General features: G+C 38.4%; 1 protein-coding gene and 1 long non-coding RNA gene across 6 annotated transcripts in view; one reads left to right on the top strand and one right to left on the bottom strand.

Annotated features, from left to right (window-relative positions):
* Positions 1-16261, bottom strand: part of LOC307196391 (uncharacterized protein) — a gene marked incomplete at its 5' end in the record, with an annotated part of 136093 nt that overhangs the window by 12309 nt on the left and 107523 nt on the right. The window lies entirely within an intron of this gene.
* LOC307196392 overlaps positions 1-16261 on the top strand; it is a 76590-nt gene that overhangs the window by 55542 nt on the left and 4787 nt on the right. The window contains exon 2 of the long non-coding RNA XR_013831125.1: positions 8504-8960. This is a non-coding gene — a long non-coding RNA (uncharacterized lncRNA). The remainder of the gene's footprint in view (positions 1-8503; positions 8961-16261) is intronic.

Below are 16261 nucleotides of genomic sequence, written 5' to 3'. Positions count from 1 at the left end.
TGAGAAGACAAAGTTGGAGGTATCACATGTCCTGATTTCAAACTATACTACAAAGCTACGGTAATCAAAACAGTATGGTACTGGCACCAAAAAAGACACATAAATCAATGGAACAGAATAGAGAGCCCAGGAATAAAACCATACAATTAATCTACAACAAAGGAGGCAAGAACATACAATGGGGAAAAGACAGTCTCTTCAATAAGCAGTGTTGGGAAAACTGGGCAGCCATATATAAAAGAAACTAGAGCATTTTCTCACACAACATCCAAGAAGAAACTCAAATGGATTAGACTTAAACATAAGATCTGAAACCATAAAAATTCTAGAGGAAAACACAAGCAATACACTCTTCAAAATCAGTTTTAGCAATATTTTTTGGATCTCTCTCCTCAGGTAAGGGCAGCAAAAGCAAAAATAAACAAATGGGACCTAATAAAACTAAAAAGCTGTTTCACAGTGAAGGAAATCAACAAAACAAAAAGGCAACCCACTGAGTAGTAAGCAAATGATGTGTATGATACCCACTGAGTAGTAAGCAAATGATGTGTATGATAAGAGTTTAATATTCAAGATACATAAGGAAGTCATACAACTTAATATTAAAAAAGCTGATTAAAAAATGGGCAGAGGACCTGAATAGTCATTTTTCCAAAAAGACATGTAGATGGCTAACAGGCACTTGAAAAGATGCTCAACATTATTAATCATCAAGGAAATGCAAATCAAAACCACAGTGATATCACCAACACACTTGTCAGAATGACAGTAGTCAAAAAGACAGAAATAACTGTTGGAGGGAATGTGAAGAAGAGTACCATAGTACACTGTCGATGGGAATGTAAATGGGTGCAGCTGCTATGGAAAACAGTATGGAGGTTCCTCAAAAAATTAAAAATAGAACTACCATGTGATCTAGCAGAAGAAAATGAAAACACTAATTTGTAAAGATATATTCACCCCAGTGCTAATTGCAGCATTATTTATTATACAGTAGCCAAGATACAGAAGCAACCTAAGTGCCCATCAGCAAATGGATGGATAAAGAAGGTGTGAGATACACACACACACTGGAATAGAATGAAATCTTGCCATTTGCAACAAGTATAGACCTGGAGGTTTTTATGCTTAGTGAGAAAAATCAGACAGAAAGACAAACACTGTATGTTTTCACTTATATATGGAATCTAAAAAACAAAATGAATGAACAAATATAACAAAATAGAAGCAAACTTACAGAGAACTAGGGCTTACCAGAAGGGAGAGGGGGGTAGGAAGAGAGGCAAAATATCGATAGATGAAGGGGATTAAGAGGTACAAGCTGCCAGCTATAAAATAAGTCACAGTGATGTGCTGTACAGCACAGGGAATGTAGTCAATATTTTATAATAACTTTGTATGGTTTGTAATCTACAAAAATATTGAATCACTACATTGTATACCTGAAACTAATATTCTAAGTAATATAATGTTGTTCAGTCCAATATACCTCAATTTAAAAAAAGAAAAAGTATGTGTTAAACCATTATATAAATAGTCTCCAATATGTTCGGTCACAGAGCATCTATTGAAGACTAAAGCTTGAACGGATTTGAATTCAAATTTAAAACAACATATTTAAGCCATATCAGGATCAGTGTTTAGCCTCTGATGATGATTGCACTGAAGGACAAAACACTCCTTTGGAATGGTAAGCAGAGGACGTTCAAAGGGAAAAACAGGACCCTTCGCCCAGCAGAGGGGAAGAGGCATACATTTGGGAAGAGACAATGACTGAACAGTGAGGCGGAGGAAGGACAAGCGTACCAAAAAGAAAACGGCACGTGTAAAGGCACAGAGATGTCAATACTAGTGGAACATAAGATGTGAGAAAGAAAATGAAATGGAATACGTAGACAGAGACCAAAACACTTCGGTCTTTGAAGGCCATGCAAAGAGTTGAACCATTCTGAGCAGAGAATTAACATGGGCAGATTTATAGTTAAAAAGAATGTTGGGCAATTGCGATTGAGTGGAATGGGGGCTAGACACCAGACAGAGACTTGTTAGCCTGACGCCAGAGCCTAGAGAAGAAACCTTAAGGCTTGAGCTAAGGTTAATTAGTAGTGATCGAGAGAAGGGACCAAAGTGAGAACCATCCAGGGAATTTTAGAATCTCAGCCCGTCCTGAGACACTTGGGATGCTGTGTTCCCTGGATAAGTGGCAACTTCTCTGAGCAGCTTGATACCTGTGGTGAGGTACACTGAGGTGACCTCAGAGGTCCCCTTTTCTCTAAGACTGTAATTGAATTGCTCTAATGTGCCAAACCTCCTCTGAAGAAGAATAATTTAGAGCCTGTCTTAGCCTTTACAGCTGTCCTCAGCCTTTCTGGAAGATTTTATTTTCCAACTGAAGTCAGTAAGAATTGTTACGGTTTTTACATCCAGACCACGATGGCAACTCTAGGTAATGGTCTCACTGGACTGCACACAATTCATGGTGTTTTTGTCTGTCTGTTTAGGGAGAAAAAACATCATTGGACTTCTGTGTTATAGACACGGGTAGGGAAGGCACACACAGATCAACCTAAGTACATTTTCACATTTCCTTGCTAATGGCTTGACAGTGCTTCAAAGATGGATAAAGAGTTTACTGAAAAGGACAAAGTTTATCCTTCAGCCTAATAATGGTGCAGACCTACCATTTTAGAATTTCTCTGAACGTGCATTCATTTCATCACTATCTCGTTGCACAAGAAGTATTTGCTGAATGACTTCTTCAAGGAGCAAACATGTTTTGGACCCTTCTATGAATCAAACTCTGGGGAGGTAATGACTAGTTACATGGCTACACCATACATGTGACTCAACCTCTGATCTCCAGTTCATCCTCTATAAAACAGGATAATATGAACTAATGTAGCAAACACAATGTCAGGGAGAAATGATTCACCAGAGATACACCTAAAGTTACAACACTGGGCAGGTAAAGTTTGGAAGAGAATGTTTGATTTAAATAGTATTATACAAAGAGGGTCAAGACATCCATTTTCTGCCCAAACAGGAGTTCATTTCTGTGTAAAAGAAGATAAATCCCCCTTCAGGCACAGAACACATAAGCAACAGGTTGGAGCACAGAACATTGAAAGAAGAAACAGGGAGCTGTGGGTTTTGCAAAGGTGTGACCTTATTCCTAAAGTAATAAATAATTAGAGACAAGCATTCACAATTCTTTTTGGAAAGAATAGAAATAATGAGATTATTATATGAGCAATAATAATAATGAGATCATAAATGAGCAACTTGCATTTGTTGAGTGCTTTCTATATGCCAAGCCCCATGTTAAATGCTCCTCCTAGAATGATTTCAATTTTAATCTTCACAATACTTAATTATTACTTGTTCCTTATTTTACCATAAGAAAAACAAAGCCTAGAGAGGTAGCATGCTTGTCCAATGTTGCACAGCTAGTATATTAACATGAGTCAAGTTGGCACTCAGCTATTCAGCCTACCTAGAGTCGTCCAGTGCTCCCCCGATGCTATAATGCAGAACCTCAGCCATCTCCTTGACTAAGCTAAAAAGACAACACATTTTCTTCAAATGATCCATACAAGTGAAAGTAAGTATACACAGGCCAATGTGAAGCAGGGGCAAATATGGAACATACGCAAGAGAGTTGGTAGCATTAGACAATGCCCAAAATGAAGTGAAAAAGCATCTTCTTAGAGTTTCCTTCCACTTCTTACGAAATACTTGAAAAATAACAGAATATTACTTCATAATAGACTTTGTGTATCTGTGTAGTATGTGAATATGCAGCAGGAAAAAAAAAATTTAAGTAGATACATGAAACCAGATCTGATGGTAGAAGCTTCTCCCTTTGACTATTTGGGGGGTTAGCATATGGATAGTAAGGAGAGAAAATGGTCAATTTCTTATCTTTACAATGATGAGGACTTTGAGTGGAAGAAGAAATGATGAAACTTACAGGTTTGCCAGGCTACTAAAAGATGAGTAAAGAGGTAAATGGCCTTTTTCTTTGGAGAGCATGTTCATAAGCCACTTAGAGAAGATAGAAAACTAAATTCTACACGTAAAAAAAAAGTGAGGGGGACTGAGCTACAAGGAGGCTTTTGAAGAGGAGTGGCAAGGCTGAGCATGGCTGGGTCCTGGTGCCTTGAGAAAGGCAGCAAGAGGAAGGATTTCCAAGTGGTGAGATGTCAGAAAGACAGGCATCTCACGTATGATATATTAAAGATAAAATATATGATATAAAGTGAAAGACAACTTTGATTTTTATTCTGTTTCTACACTGTGAACTCTAGCTTATTCCTGTAATAAAATTAATGTATTTAATTTTATGGTATGCTTAATATTTAATTTTGTTTTCACTGCTACAAATTAAAACCCAATCACTGCCCCCCAAGTTTTTAACGAAGTCTATGTTTTACACACAACCATTTCTAAGAGAACTCATAGAGCACAAATTGCATGCCACTCATGGATGGGTAAGGAGAAAGCAAACACAGGACATAAGAGTTTAGTGCAAGCAGAAAATTGGATCAATTTTATCCAAATCTCAAAGGACAGATGACCATAGCTAAGATCGGTCCTCTATATTACATTCACGAAAATAACTGAATTACATGTTGTAATTGTCATAAGCACTCAGCAATCCCTTTGTCATATTCTTAAAATCCTAATTAGAAGGAAACTTCCAGAAATTATTTTACACAGGTATCTAATGTAACTTAGAGCAGTGAATAAGACAAAGACCTTTCAAGTCAGACAGCCCAGGACTGCGAACTAAGCAATTCCATGGACTAGTCCTGTAACCGAGGCAAGTCACGGAACATCTTGAAACTTTCATTTCCTCATCGGTAAAATTAGGTTACCAGTACTTCCCTCCAGGGTTATTTTAGGACTTAGATGACATAAGAATGTAAATTACTTACTTCAGAACCATATATATTGAAGGTACTCACCCTAGAGAAGGGCATGGGGCAAAGTCTGGTACAGAAATTTGAGAAAACCAAATCATCAACCCTCAGAACAAATTATACCCCAGGCCAGCTGGTGTGCCCAAGTAACACTAACATCCAAAAGTGTTCAAAGGACATGTGTGTGAAAGTGTTTTGTCAGCTCTACAATACTTCAATTTTTTTTTATTGGAGTATAGTTTCTTTACAATGTCGTGTTATACGATACTGTAATTTTTAACGTTGCTCTTTTCCCAACAATACAGAGCTATACAGTAAACTCCTTGAGACGAGACCCATATCTGCACTGTTCACCATTCAATAGATAGCCAGAAGTTTTAACTATCCAGGAAGGATTTTTTTTCCTAACTGAATAAAACTAAAAAACCAAAGATCTTAACAATGGTGGCTGAATTTAAACTATCCTCCTGGCACTCTAAAAGACCTGAATGGAAAAAAAAATCATAAAGCATTTAGAGCACCATGAGCCTTACAGAGAAGAAGAAATATGGGAATGGGTTTGCTGGAAGAATTGTCCTTCATTGCTGAGGATGATGAATGAAAAGGCTTCAGGCAGATCAGATAAGCTGAACCAAAGGAAGCAGTGCCAATATGTGAGGGCTCATTAAGGATCCCATGGTCCCCTCAGCACAGCATCATATGTCACAAGGGATGTCACGGGTCATGAAATATAGGCACTTGCAATTCCCCACTGGGATCGTATTTATCTTGAATTATTTACCACCAGATTTCCTAACGGTGGGAACAGGCTAATAAGGTGGTTTTTGTATAGGGCTTGGGGGTCCTCAAACTGTAATTGATCCACCTCTAGGAGATCAAATGGGTCTGACAGAGCCACAGTCCATAAATTACTACAATTAGTGTCTTTATGGCGTCATGCAAGTTTCATGGCATGAGAAACCACATTTCCAGAAAGAACAGTCAGTGGAAAACACTTCGGAATAGATTGCTTCTGATTCCTGTAAGGTGGCATTTCTTTCAGCTACATTAGGTCCAATCATTAGGGTGAATACTATCCACTGGGAAGATGGATGACCGAATTTTAAAGTAGGCAAAAGTGAGATGGCTTTTCATCAAAGATTGCATTCTAGTCCCAGAAACCATACCTAGAGAAAATGGCTGTGGCGGAAATAATTACAATTTGAACGTGTAGACTGAATAATTGGTGACCTTTCAAAGATTCTCCCTGTCACCTTTGGGATGTAGTCCAAACTCCTCAGCAAGCTGGTTCCTGCTTCCTTCTCCAGTCTTATCTTCCCGCCTTAAATATTGCTCTCTGGATCTACTGAACTATTTGCTGTTCCCAAAACACACCATGTTTTATGTTTGGGGGCCATTTTTCTTTCTGTCTCCTGTGCCCGGAAGTCTTTTTCTGCCTGGCACAACTGAGTCCTTAATGATTCAGTTAAAAGGCTGCTTTCTCAGATCCCCTCAGGCATGGTTGCTAACTCCCTCCTTCCTGCCTTCAGCATCTCGTAATTCACCTTTCTTATAATGCCTGGTACCCTGCACTGCCACTGTGAGGTTAAGATCAGGACTACGTCTCATTCTTCCCTTTTTTACCAAAGTCTTCCAGAGGTTCAGGCTCATGGCAATGTGCTTTTTGACTACAGGGGACGTCACAAATCCCAGCAACTCTCAAAATAATATATATCAAATATAACAGATATGAATTCCAGATTGGATGCGAAAATATAGTGTTAATTTTGCCGTAGGACGGACTGACGAAAGATGTCACAGAAATGCTAATCCTGTAGCATTTGAACTGGCCATAGGGTTTGAACTGGCCACTATAATTGAGAAATGTGCAAATGTATGTATTGAACTAGTTGTACATTTGTGGGTAACTTGTTCCTTTTACCTGGAATTTTCTCACATCTACATATCCAAATTTCATTCTTAATTTAAGCTCACTCAGCAGCTCCTCTTTGAGGTTTTTGATGGTAGTTTCTGGAAGACCTTTCCTCACCTTTCTCTGAGTTCCTGTACTTTAGTTAGTAGCTTTTCTCTTGTAGCACTTATAACTATCTCCTTTCATAATGTAATTGTTATTGTAATTTATTATGTAATTTATGTAAATTATTAGAAGTGATATTTCTCACTAAATTAGAACTTACTGAGGGCAGTATTCTGTGTGCTTTGTTCTGGATATCTATTACTGTGTAACAACCCCCCCAAATTGCTTAAAACAACAAAAAGCATTTATCTCTGTGATTGCTGGGGGTCAGGAATTTGGGAATTGCTTAGGTGGGCAGTGTTGGATTGGCATTTCTCATGCAGTCATAGGCATACAGTGGCTGGAGCTAGAACAGTGGAGGGCTAAAACAGCTGAGGGCTAATTGGGCATCTCTTCTCTTCACGTACTCTCAGTTCTCTGTGTGTTTTCTCCACATGAATTAGTTTGGGCTTCCTCACAAGATGGCAGCCTCAGACTTCTTAAATGGCAGGTAGCAAGGCAAGGCAAGTGTCCTGAGACAACCAGAAGCTGTATTGCTTTTATGACCTTAGTCTCAGAAGTCAGGGCTGCTGCATTCTGTTAGTTAATTCAGTCACAAAAGCCTAATTCAAGGGAGGAAGGTACACATTCTACCTCTTGAGGGGGGGAGAGGGAAAGTTCTGGAAGAGCATGTGGGATGGGAAATATTGCTGTGGCTGTGTTTAGAATGTGCAATTTGTATTCTGCATATTTTTTATCCTTATTCCATTGGTTCTAGTTGCCTGGACTTGAGCTCAGTAAATACACATGGATGAATTAATGATTGCTGAGTTCCATTAATCTTGACTGGTACTAATATTTGTACCAGAAGTACTACATACTTCTTTTATCTAATCTCAGCTATCAGTCAGTTGCTTGTCCAGAAGAGGGGGAAAAGTAAAATATGCATGTTTTATTAACCCTAATGATCAGGAAGAGTGGAATATATATCACTCCTCTCAAAAAGCAAATTCAGGTCAGACAAAGAAATGTCAATTTCAATTATTTTAATAGTTTTTTGAGTAGCTATTCAGAAAACGTATCTGGTTATTTTTCCTCTTTCCTAAAAGTATAAATTTTTATTTACAGTTCTCATATCTACCCAGTTGATAGAAGGTTCTATTTCAGTGTTTTATTATTATGTAAGATGGGAATTTCTATAGCCCAAGTATTAATATATGTATGTATGGGTGTGCATTATGTGTGAGTATGTGTGTGTGTGTATGTATATTAGTTGTCAAGGCAAACATTTTGCTCTTTGGCAAGAGTGGAGTTCATTAAGCTCTTTGGCAAGAGTGGAGTTCATTAAGTTCAAGAATGTCCTGCACAGCTATTCTACGTTTTGAAACACATATTTGTGTGGTGTGGTATTTGTAAGTTGTGTGTACAAATATATATTGCAGAAAACCTAAAGTAACAAACTCTCCTATTGTTTGTTTAAAATTTCTCTGCCCAAGACTATTTATTTGAATAACTTATTACCTTTTACTAGAAATTACACAAAAATATTGTCTTTTTTCATCAATTGTCGGTTTCTTGAATGCAGGAATTGTGTCTGACGCTTCACTATGACCTGAGCAGAGTCTCCATGCCTGCTGAGTGACTAGCGGACACTACATGAGTGAAGGAGAGCCCAGCAAAGCCGCACTTGGCACCCAATAAAAGAACAAAGATCGCAAAATCCAGCCACGGGTTCCTGATGAGTTATAATGGCACAAAGCTTTGTTTAACGGTTAGCTTTGGGATGAAAAGGTAAACACGAACACAGTATTATAGTGTATGAATGTGTATTGTAGATTCTTTTTCTGCCATGGACACCTTGGAAAAGTTATATAAAATTTAGGGGAAAAACATTCAGAACCACACAACCTGTTCCAGGAGATTCTAGTTCTTTCTACAAGCAGGTAACGGAGACGCACCCTGCAGGACGGTGCAACTTGATACCACCTTGAGGCTCCAGCTTCGGGCTCTTAAAGTCATCGAGCATTTTTCTACCTCATAAGGTAATTTAAAAAGATGAAAACATATAATATCTATAAGAGCATTTTAAATGTAAATGAGGATAAGCCAAATGTAAAAGACTGTCACAAAATATTCTAATTTATAGTTGTCCTATAGCAGGTTTAGGTACCACCAGCTCACACTCAAGACCCTTCAAAATCAGACCCAAATCTACCCAACTATTTTTGTTTCCACTCTTCCCCAGCTTAGACTTTAACTCCAGTTAAGCAAAATGAGTCATTAACGCCTACATGGACCAAGTCCATATCCAAGTTCTGCCCCTGTACCTCCCCACTTCACTTTCTACTCTCTGATATTTTCTTCCATCTTCCCTGTACTGATAGAAATTTTATCAATGTTAAGTCCCAGCTTCAAGTTCATTTTCTCCCACATATGCTGTTCTTTCATGGATTGTATGGTATAGTATAAATAAATGTTGTGGTATGAATAACTAGGTTACCAGAGTATCTGGGATTTCATTCCATTTGGGCAATTTACTCGTTTAGAGTCCTTGGTCAGAACACTTGGCCTCCCTCATATAAAATGGGGCTAAAGACTATCTCTTACTGAGTCTCATCACCAGACCAGTCAGTGAGTCAGTCAACCTTAGGAGCTACACGAGGAGCTGCAGGACGTAAAAATGAATGTGACAAAGCTACCGTTCTCAGAAAGATCAGTCTCCTAGGAGAGACAGACAATTAAACTAACAGTAGTATCACTGAGTCCCGGGTACACCGTGCTCTGGGAGTACAAAATAGCCTGCAGTTATTTTCAGCAATAGTATTTATCTTAATAATAAGACAGATCCACACACCTGCTAGTAAGGAATGTTCAGATAGACATGGAAAGTCTGAGTTCACTTGCCATAGACTGAATACCTGCAGTAGGAGAAATGCAAACATGCAGGAAAAACTCTTCCACCTCAGTGTAGCAAGTCAGCATGGCCCCACTGGCCCTGCATCATTCCTTGAAGGTGGTGTGCTATGGATTCTGAAGGAAGAGGTGGAGACAGAAGTCAGGTCCACTTCCCATTTGGAGAAAGTGGAGAGACAGCAGAAGCAAGAAGAACTACAGTCCTACAACCTATGGAACAAAAACCACATTCACAGAAAGACAAGATGAAAAGGCAGAGGGCTATGTACCAGGTGAAGGAACAAGATAAAACCCCAGAAAAACAACTAAATGAAGTAGAGATAAGCAACCTTCCAGGAAAAGAATTCAGAAAGATGATAGTGAAGATGATCCAGGACCTCGGAAAAAGAATGGAGGCAAAGATCGAGAAGATGCAGGAAATGTTTAACAAAGACCTAGAAGAATTAAAGAACAAACAAACAGAGATGAACAATACAATAACTGAAATGAAAAATACACTAGAAGGAAACAATAGCAGAATAACCGAGGCAGAAGAACGGATAAGTGACCTGAAAGACAGAATGGTGGGATTCACTGCTGCGGAACAGAATAAAGAAAAAAAGAAAGAAAAGAAATGAAGACAGCCTAAGAGACCCCTGGGACAACATTAAACCTAACAACATTCACATTATGGGGGTCCCAGAAGGAGAAGAGAGAGAAAGGACCCGAGAAAATATTTGAAGAGATTATAGTCGAAAACTTCCCTAACATGGGAAAGGAAATAGCCACCCAAGGCCAGGAAGTGCAGAAAGACCCATACAAGATAAACCCAAGGAGAAACATGCCAAGACACATAGTGATCAAACTGGCAAAAATTAAAGACAAAGAAAAGTTATTGAAAGCAGCCAGGGAAAAATGACAAATAACATACAAGGGAACTCCCATAAGGTTAACAGCTGATTTCTCAGCAGAAACTCTACAAGCCAGAAGGGAGTGGCATGACATATTTAAAGTGATGATAGGGAAGAAACTACACCAAGATTGCTCTACCCAGCAAGAATCTCATTCAGATTTGATGGAGAAATCAAAAGCTTTACAGACAAGCAAAAGCTAAGAGAATTCAGCACCACCAAACCAGCTCTACAACAAATGCTAAAGGAACTTCTCTAAGTGGGAAACACAAGAGAAGAAAAGGACCTACAAAAACAAACCCAAAACAATTAAGAAAATGGTAATAGGAATATACATATCGATAATTACCTTAAACATGAATGGATTAAATGCTCCAAGCACAAGATACAGACTGGCTGAATGGATACAAACACAAGACCCATATATATGCTGTCTACAAGAGACCCACTTCAGACCTAGGGACACACACAGATTGAAAGTGAGGGGATGGAAAGATAGTCCATGCAAATGGAAATCAAAAGAAAGCTGGAGTCGCAATACTCATATCAGATAAAACAGACTTTAAAATAAAGAATGGGGCTTCCCTGATGGCGCAGTAGTTGAGAGTCCGCCTGCCGATGCAGGGGACATGGGTTCATGCCCTGGTCTGGGAAGATCCCGCATGCCGCGGAGCGCCTAGGCCCGTGAGCCATGGCTGCTGAGCCTGCACGTCCGGAGGCTGTGCTCCACAACAGGAGAGGCCACAACAGTGAGAGGCCCACATACCGCAAAAAATAAAGAATGTTACAAGAGACGAGGAAGGACACTACATAACGATCATGGGATCAATCCAAGAAGAAGATATAACAATTATAAACATATATGCTCCCAACATAGGAGCACCTCAATACATAAGGCAACTGCTAGCAGCTATAAAAGAGGAAATAGACAGTAACACAATAATAGTGGGAGACTTTTAACACCGCACTTACACCAATGGACAGATCATCCAAACAGAAAATTACGAAGGAAATACAGCTCTATATGACACAATAGACCAGATAGATTTAATTGATATTTTTAGGACATTCCATCCAAAAACAGCAGATTACACTTTCTTCTCAAGTGCACACAGAACATTCTCCAGGATAGATCACATCTTGGGTCACATATCAAGCCTCAGTAAATTTAAGAAAATTTAAATCATATCAAGCATCTTTTCTGACCACAACACTATGAGATTAGAAATAAATTACAGGGGAAAAAATGGAGAAAACACAAACACACGGAAGCTAAACAATACACTACTAAATAACCAAGAGATCACTGAAGAAATCAAAGAGGAAATCAAAAAATACCTAGAGACAAATGACAATGAAAGCACAACAATCCAAAATCTGTGGGATGCAGCAAAAGCAGTTCTAAGAGGGAAGTTTACAGCAATACAAGCCTACATCAAGAAACAAGAAAAATCTCAAATAAACAATCTAACCTTACACCTAAAGGAACGAGAGAAAGAAGAACAAACAAAACCCAAAGTTAGTAGCAGGAAAGAAATCATAAAGATCAGAGCAGAAAATAATGAAATAGAAACAAAGAAAACAGTAGCAAAGATCAGTAAAACTAAAAGCTGGTTCTTTGAGAAGATAAACAAAATTGATAAACCATTAACCAGACTCATCAAGAAAAAGAGGGAGAGGACTCAAATCAGTCAAATTAGAAATGAAAAAGAAGAAGCTACAACAGACACCGCAGAAATACAAAGCATCCTAAGAGACTACTACAAGCAACTCTATGCCAATAAAATGGACAACCTGGAAGAAATGGACAAATTCTTAGGTATAACCTTCCAAGGCTGAACCAGGAAGAAATAGAAAATATGAACAGACCAATCACAAGTAATGAAATTGAAACTGGATTAAAAATCTTCCAACAAACAGAAGTCCAGGACCCAATGGCTTCACAGGTGAATTCCATCAAACATTTAGAGAAGACCTAACACCCATCCTTCTCAAACTCTTCCAAAAAATTGCAGAGGAAGGAACACTCCCAAACTCATTCTATGAGGCCACCATCACCATGATACCAAAACCAAAGATACTACAAAAAAAATTATAGACCAATATCACTGATGAATATAGATGCAAAAATCCTCAACAAAATACTAGCAAACAGAATCCAACAACACATTAAAAGGATCATACACCATGATCAAGTGGGATTTATCCCAGGGATGCAAGGATTCTTCAATACATGCAAATCAATCAATGTGATACTCCATATTAACAAACTGAAGCACATATATCCAATGCAATATTACTCAGTCATAAAAAGAAATGAAATTGAACTATTTGTAATGAGGTGGATGGACCTAGAGTCTGTCATACAGAGTGAAGTAAGTCAGACAAATACTGTATACTAACACATATATATGGAATTTAAGAAAAAAAATGTCAAGAAGAACCTAGGGGTAAGACAGGAATAAAGACACAGACCTACTAGAGAATGGACTTGAGGATATGGGGAGGGGGAAGGGTAAGCTGTGACGAAGTGAGAGAGTGGCATGGACATATATACACTACCAAATGTAAAATAGATAGCTAGTGGGGAGCAGCCGCATGGCACAGGGAGATCAGCTCGGTGCTTTGTGACCACCTAGAGGGGTGAGATAGGGAGGGTGGGAGGGAGGGAGACGCAAGAGGGAAGAGATATGGGAACATATGTATATGTATAACTGATTCACTTTGTTATAAAGCAGAAACTAACACACCATTGTAAAGCAATTATACTCCAATAAAGATATTAAAAAACCAAAAAAATACTGAAGAATAAAAACCATATCATCATCTCAATAGATGCAGAAAAAGCTTTTGACAAAATTCAACACCCATTTATGATAAAAACTCTCCAGAAAGTGGGCATAGAGGGAATCTACCTCAACATAATAAAGGCCATATATGATAAACCCAGAGCAAACATCATTCTCAATAGAGGAAATGCTTTCAGTTTTTCACCAAGATCAAAAACAAGACAAGGATGTCCACTATTATTCAACATAGTTTTGGAAGTCCTAGCTATAGCAATCAGAGAATAAAAAGAAATAAATGGAATCCAAATTGGAAAAGAAGTAAAATTGTCACTGTTTTCAGATGACATGATACTATACCTATAGAGTCCTAAAGATGCCACTAGAAAACTACTAGAGCTAGTCAATCAATGAATTTGGTAAAGTTGCAGGATACAAAATTAATGGACAGAAATCTCTTGCATTTCTATACACTAATGATGAAAAATCTGGAAGAGAAATTAAAGAAACACTCCCATTTACCATTGCAACAAAAAGAATAAAATACCTAGGAATAAACCTACCTAGGGAGACAAAAGACCTGTATGCAGAAAACTATAAGACACTGATGAAAGAAATTAAAGGTGATACCAACTAATGGAGAGATACACCATGTTGCTGGATTGGAAGAATCAATATGGTGAAAATGACTCTACTACCCAAAGCAATCTACAGATTTAGTCCAATCCCTATCAAATTACCAATGGCATTCTTTTACAGAACTAGAATAAAAAAATCTTAAAATTTGTATGGAGACACAAAAGAACCCGAGTAGCCAAAGGCGTCTTGAGGGGAAAAAACGGAGCTGGAGGAATCAAGACTCCCTGACTTCAGACTATACTACAGAGCTACAGTAATCAAGACAATATGGTACTGGCACAGAAACAGAGATATAGATCAATGGAACAGGATAGAAAGCCCAGAGATAAACCCACACACCTATGGTCAACTAATCTATTACAAAGGAGGTAAGGATATACAATGGAGAAAGGACAGTCTCTTCAATAAGTGGTGCTGGGAAAACTGGACTGCTACGTGTAGAAGAATGAAATTAGAACACTCCCTAACACCATACACAAAAATAACTCAAAATCGATTAGAGACCTAAATGTAAGACCAGACACTATAAAACTCTCAGAGGAAAACATAGGAAAAACACTCTTTGACATAAATCACAGCAAGATCTTTTTTGATCCACCTCCTAGAGTAATGGAAATAAAAATAAGCAAATGGGACCTAACAAAACTTAAAAGCTTTTGGACAGCAAAGGAAACTACAAACAAGATGAAAAGACCACCCTCAGAATGGGAGAAAATATTTGCAAACAAATCAACGGACAAAGGATTAATCTCCAAAATATATAAACAGCTCATGCAGCTCAATATTAAAAAACAAACAACTCAATCCAAAAATGGGCAGAAGACCTAAATAGACATTTCTCCAAAGAAGACATACAGATGGCCAAGAAGCACATGAAAAGCTGCTCAACATCACCAATTATTAGAGAAATGCAAATCAAAACTACACTGAGATATCACCTCACACCAGTTAGAATGGGCATCATCAGAAAATCTACAAACAACAAATGCTGGAGAGGGTGTGGAGAAAAGGGAACCCTCTTGCACTGTTGCTGGGAATGTAAATTGATACAGCCACTATGGAGAACAGTATGGAGGTTCCTCAAAAAACTAAAAATAGAACTATCGTATGACCCAGCAATCCCACTACTGGGCATATACCCAGAGAAAACCATAATTCAAAACGACACATGCGCTCCAATGTTCATTGCAGCACTATTTACAATAGCCAGGACATGGAATCAACCTAAATGCCCACTGACAGACAAATGGATAAAGAAGAAATGGTACATATATACAATGAAATATTACTCAACCATTAAAAGGAATGAAATTGGGTCTCTTGTAGAGATGTGGATGAATCTAGAGACTGTCATACAGAGTGAAGTAAGTCAGAAAGAGAAAAACAAATATCGTATATTAACGCATATATGTGGAACCTAGAAACATGGTACAGATGAACCAGTTTGCAGGGCAGAAATTGAGACACAGTTGTAGAGAACAAGCATATGGACACCAAGGGAGGAAAGTGGCAGGGGGGGCAGGGGGGTGGGGGTGGGAAGAACTGGGAGATTGGGATTGACATGTATACACTGATGTGTATAAAACTGATGACTAATAAGAACCTGATATATAAAAAAATAAAATTAAAAAAAAGAAGCAAGTGGAAGCAGAGTGAGCGATTTACCTTGTTTTAATGCAAGCAGATGGTGAGGTCATGGGAACTTGTTTAAAGCCTTAGTGAACTGTCTCTTCAAATTAAGGACTTTTGAGAATTATTAAAGGTTCTGAGAAACCCCCATTACTCAAAAGATTGTATGTTCTTGCTGAGTGGTCAGGCATCTAACCCCCTGTACGTTCAAACACAAGGAATACATAAGGGCATGGCTGATTGCTTTAATGAAATGCAGGTATCCACAGTTAAGGTAACATACGGTGAGAGAGAGACAACCAGAGATAGCAAGCATTTCCCACTGAGCTGCCCTCCACTTAATGCAATTACAGGCTTTGAAGAATCGCAGAGCTATCTGGTAAAAATAAAGTAACAGTTTCTGGAGAACCTTTCAAATGTGAATGGGTTTGGATCCCGTTTCAAAGTTTCTTGGGCTCCTATTCGGTAGGGCAACATTCTTATATA

This window comes from Stenella coeruleoalba (assembly GCF_951394435.1).
Source record: "Stenella coeruleoalba genome assembly, chromosome: 13".
Taxonomy (NCBI): domain Eukaryota; kingdom Metazoa; phylum Chordata; class Mammalia; order Artiodactyla; family Delphinidae; genus Stenella; species Stenella coeruleoalba.
This window is presented reverse-complemented; position numbering and strand designations above follow the sequence as displayed.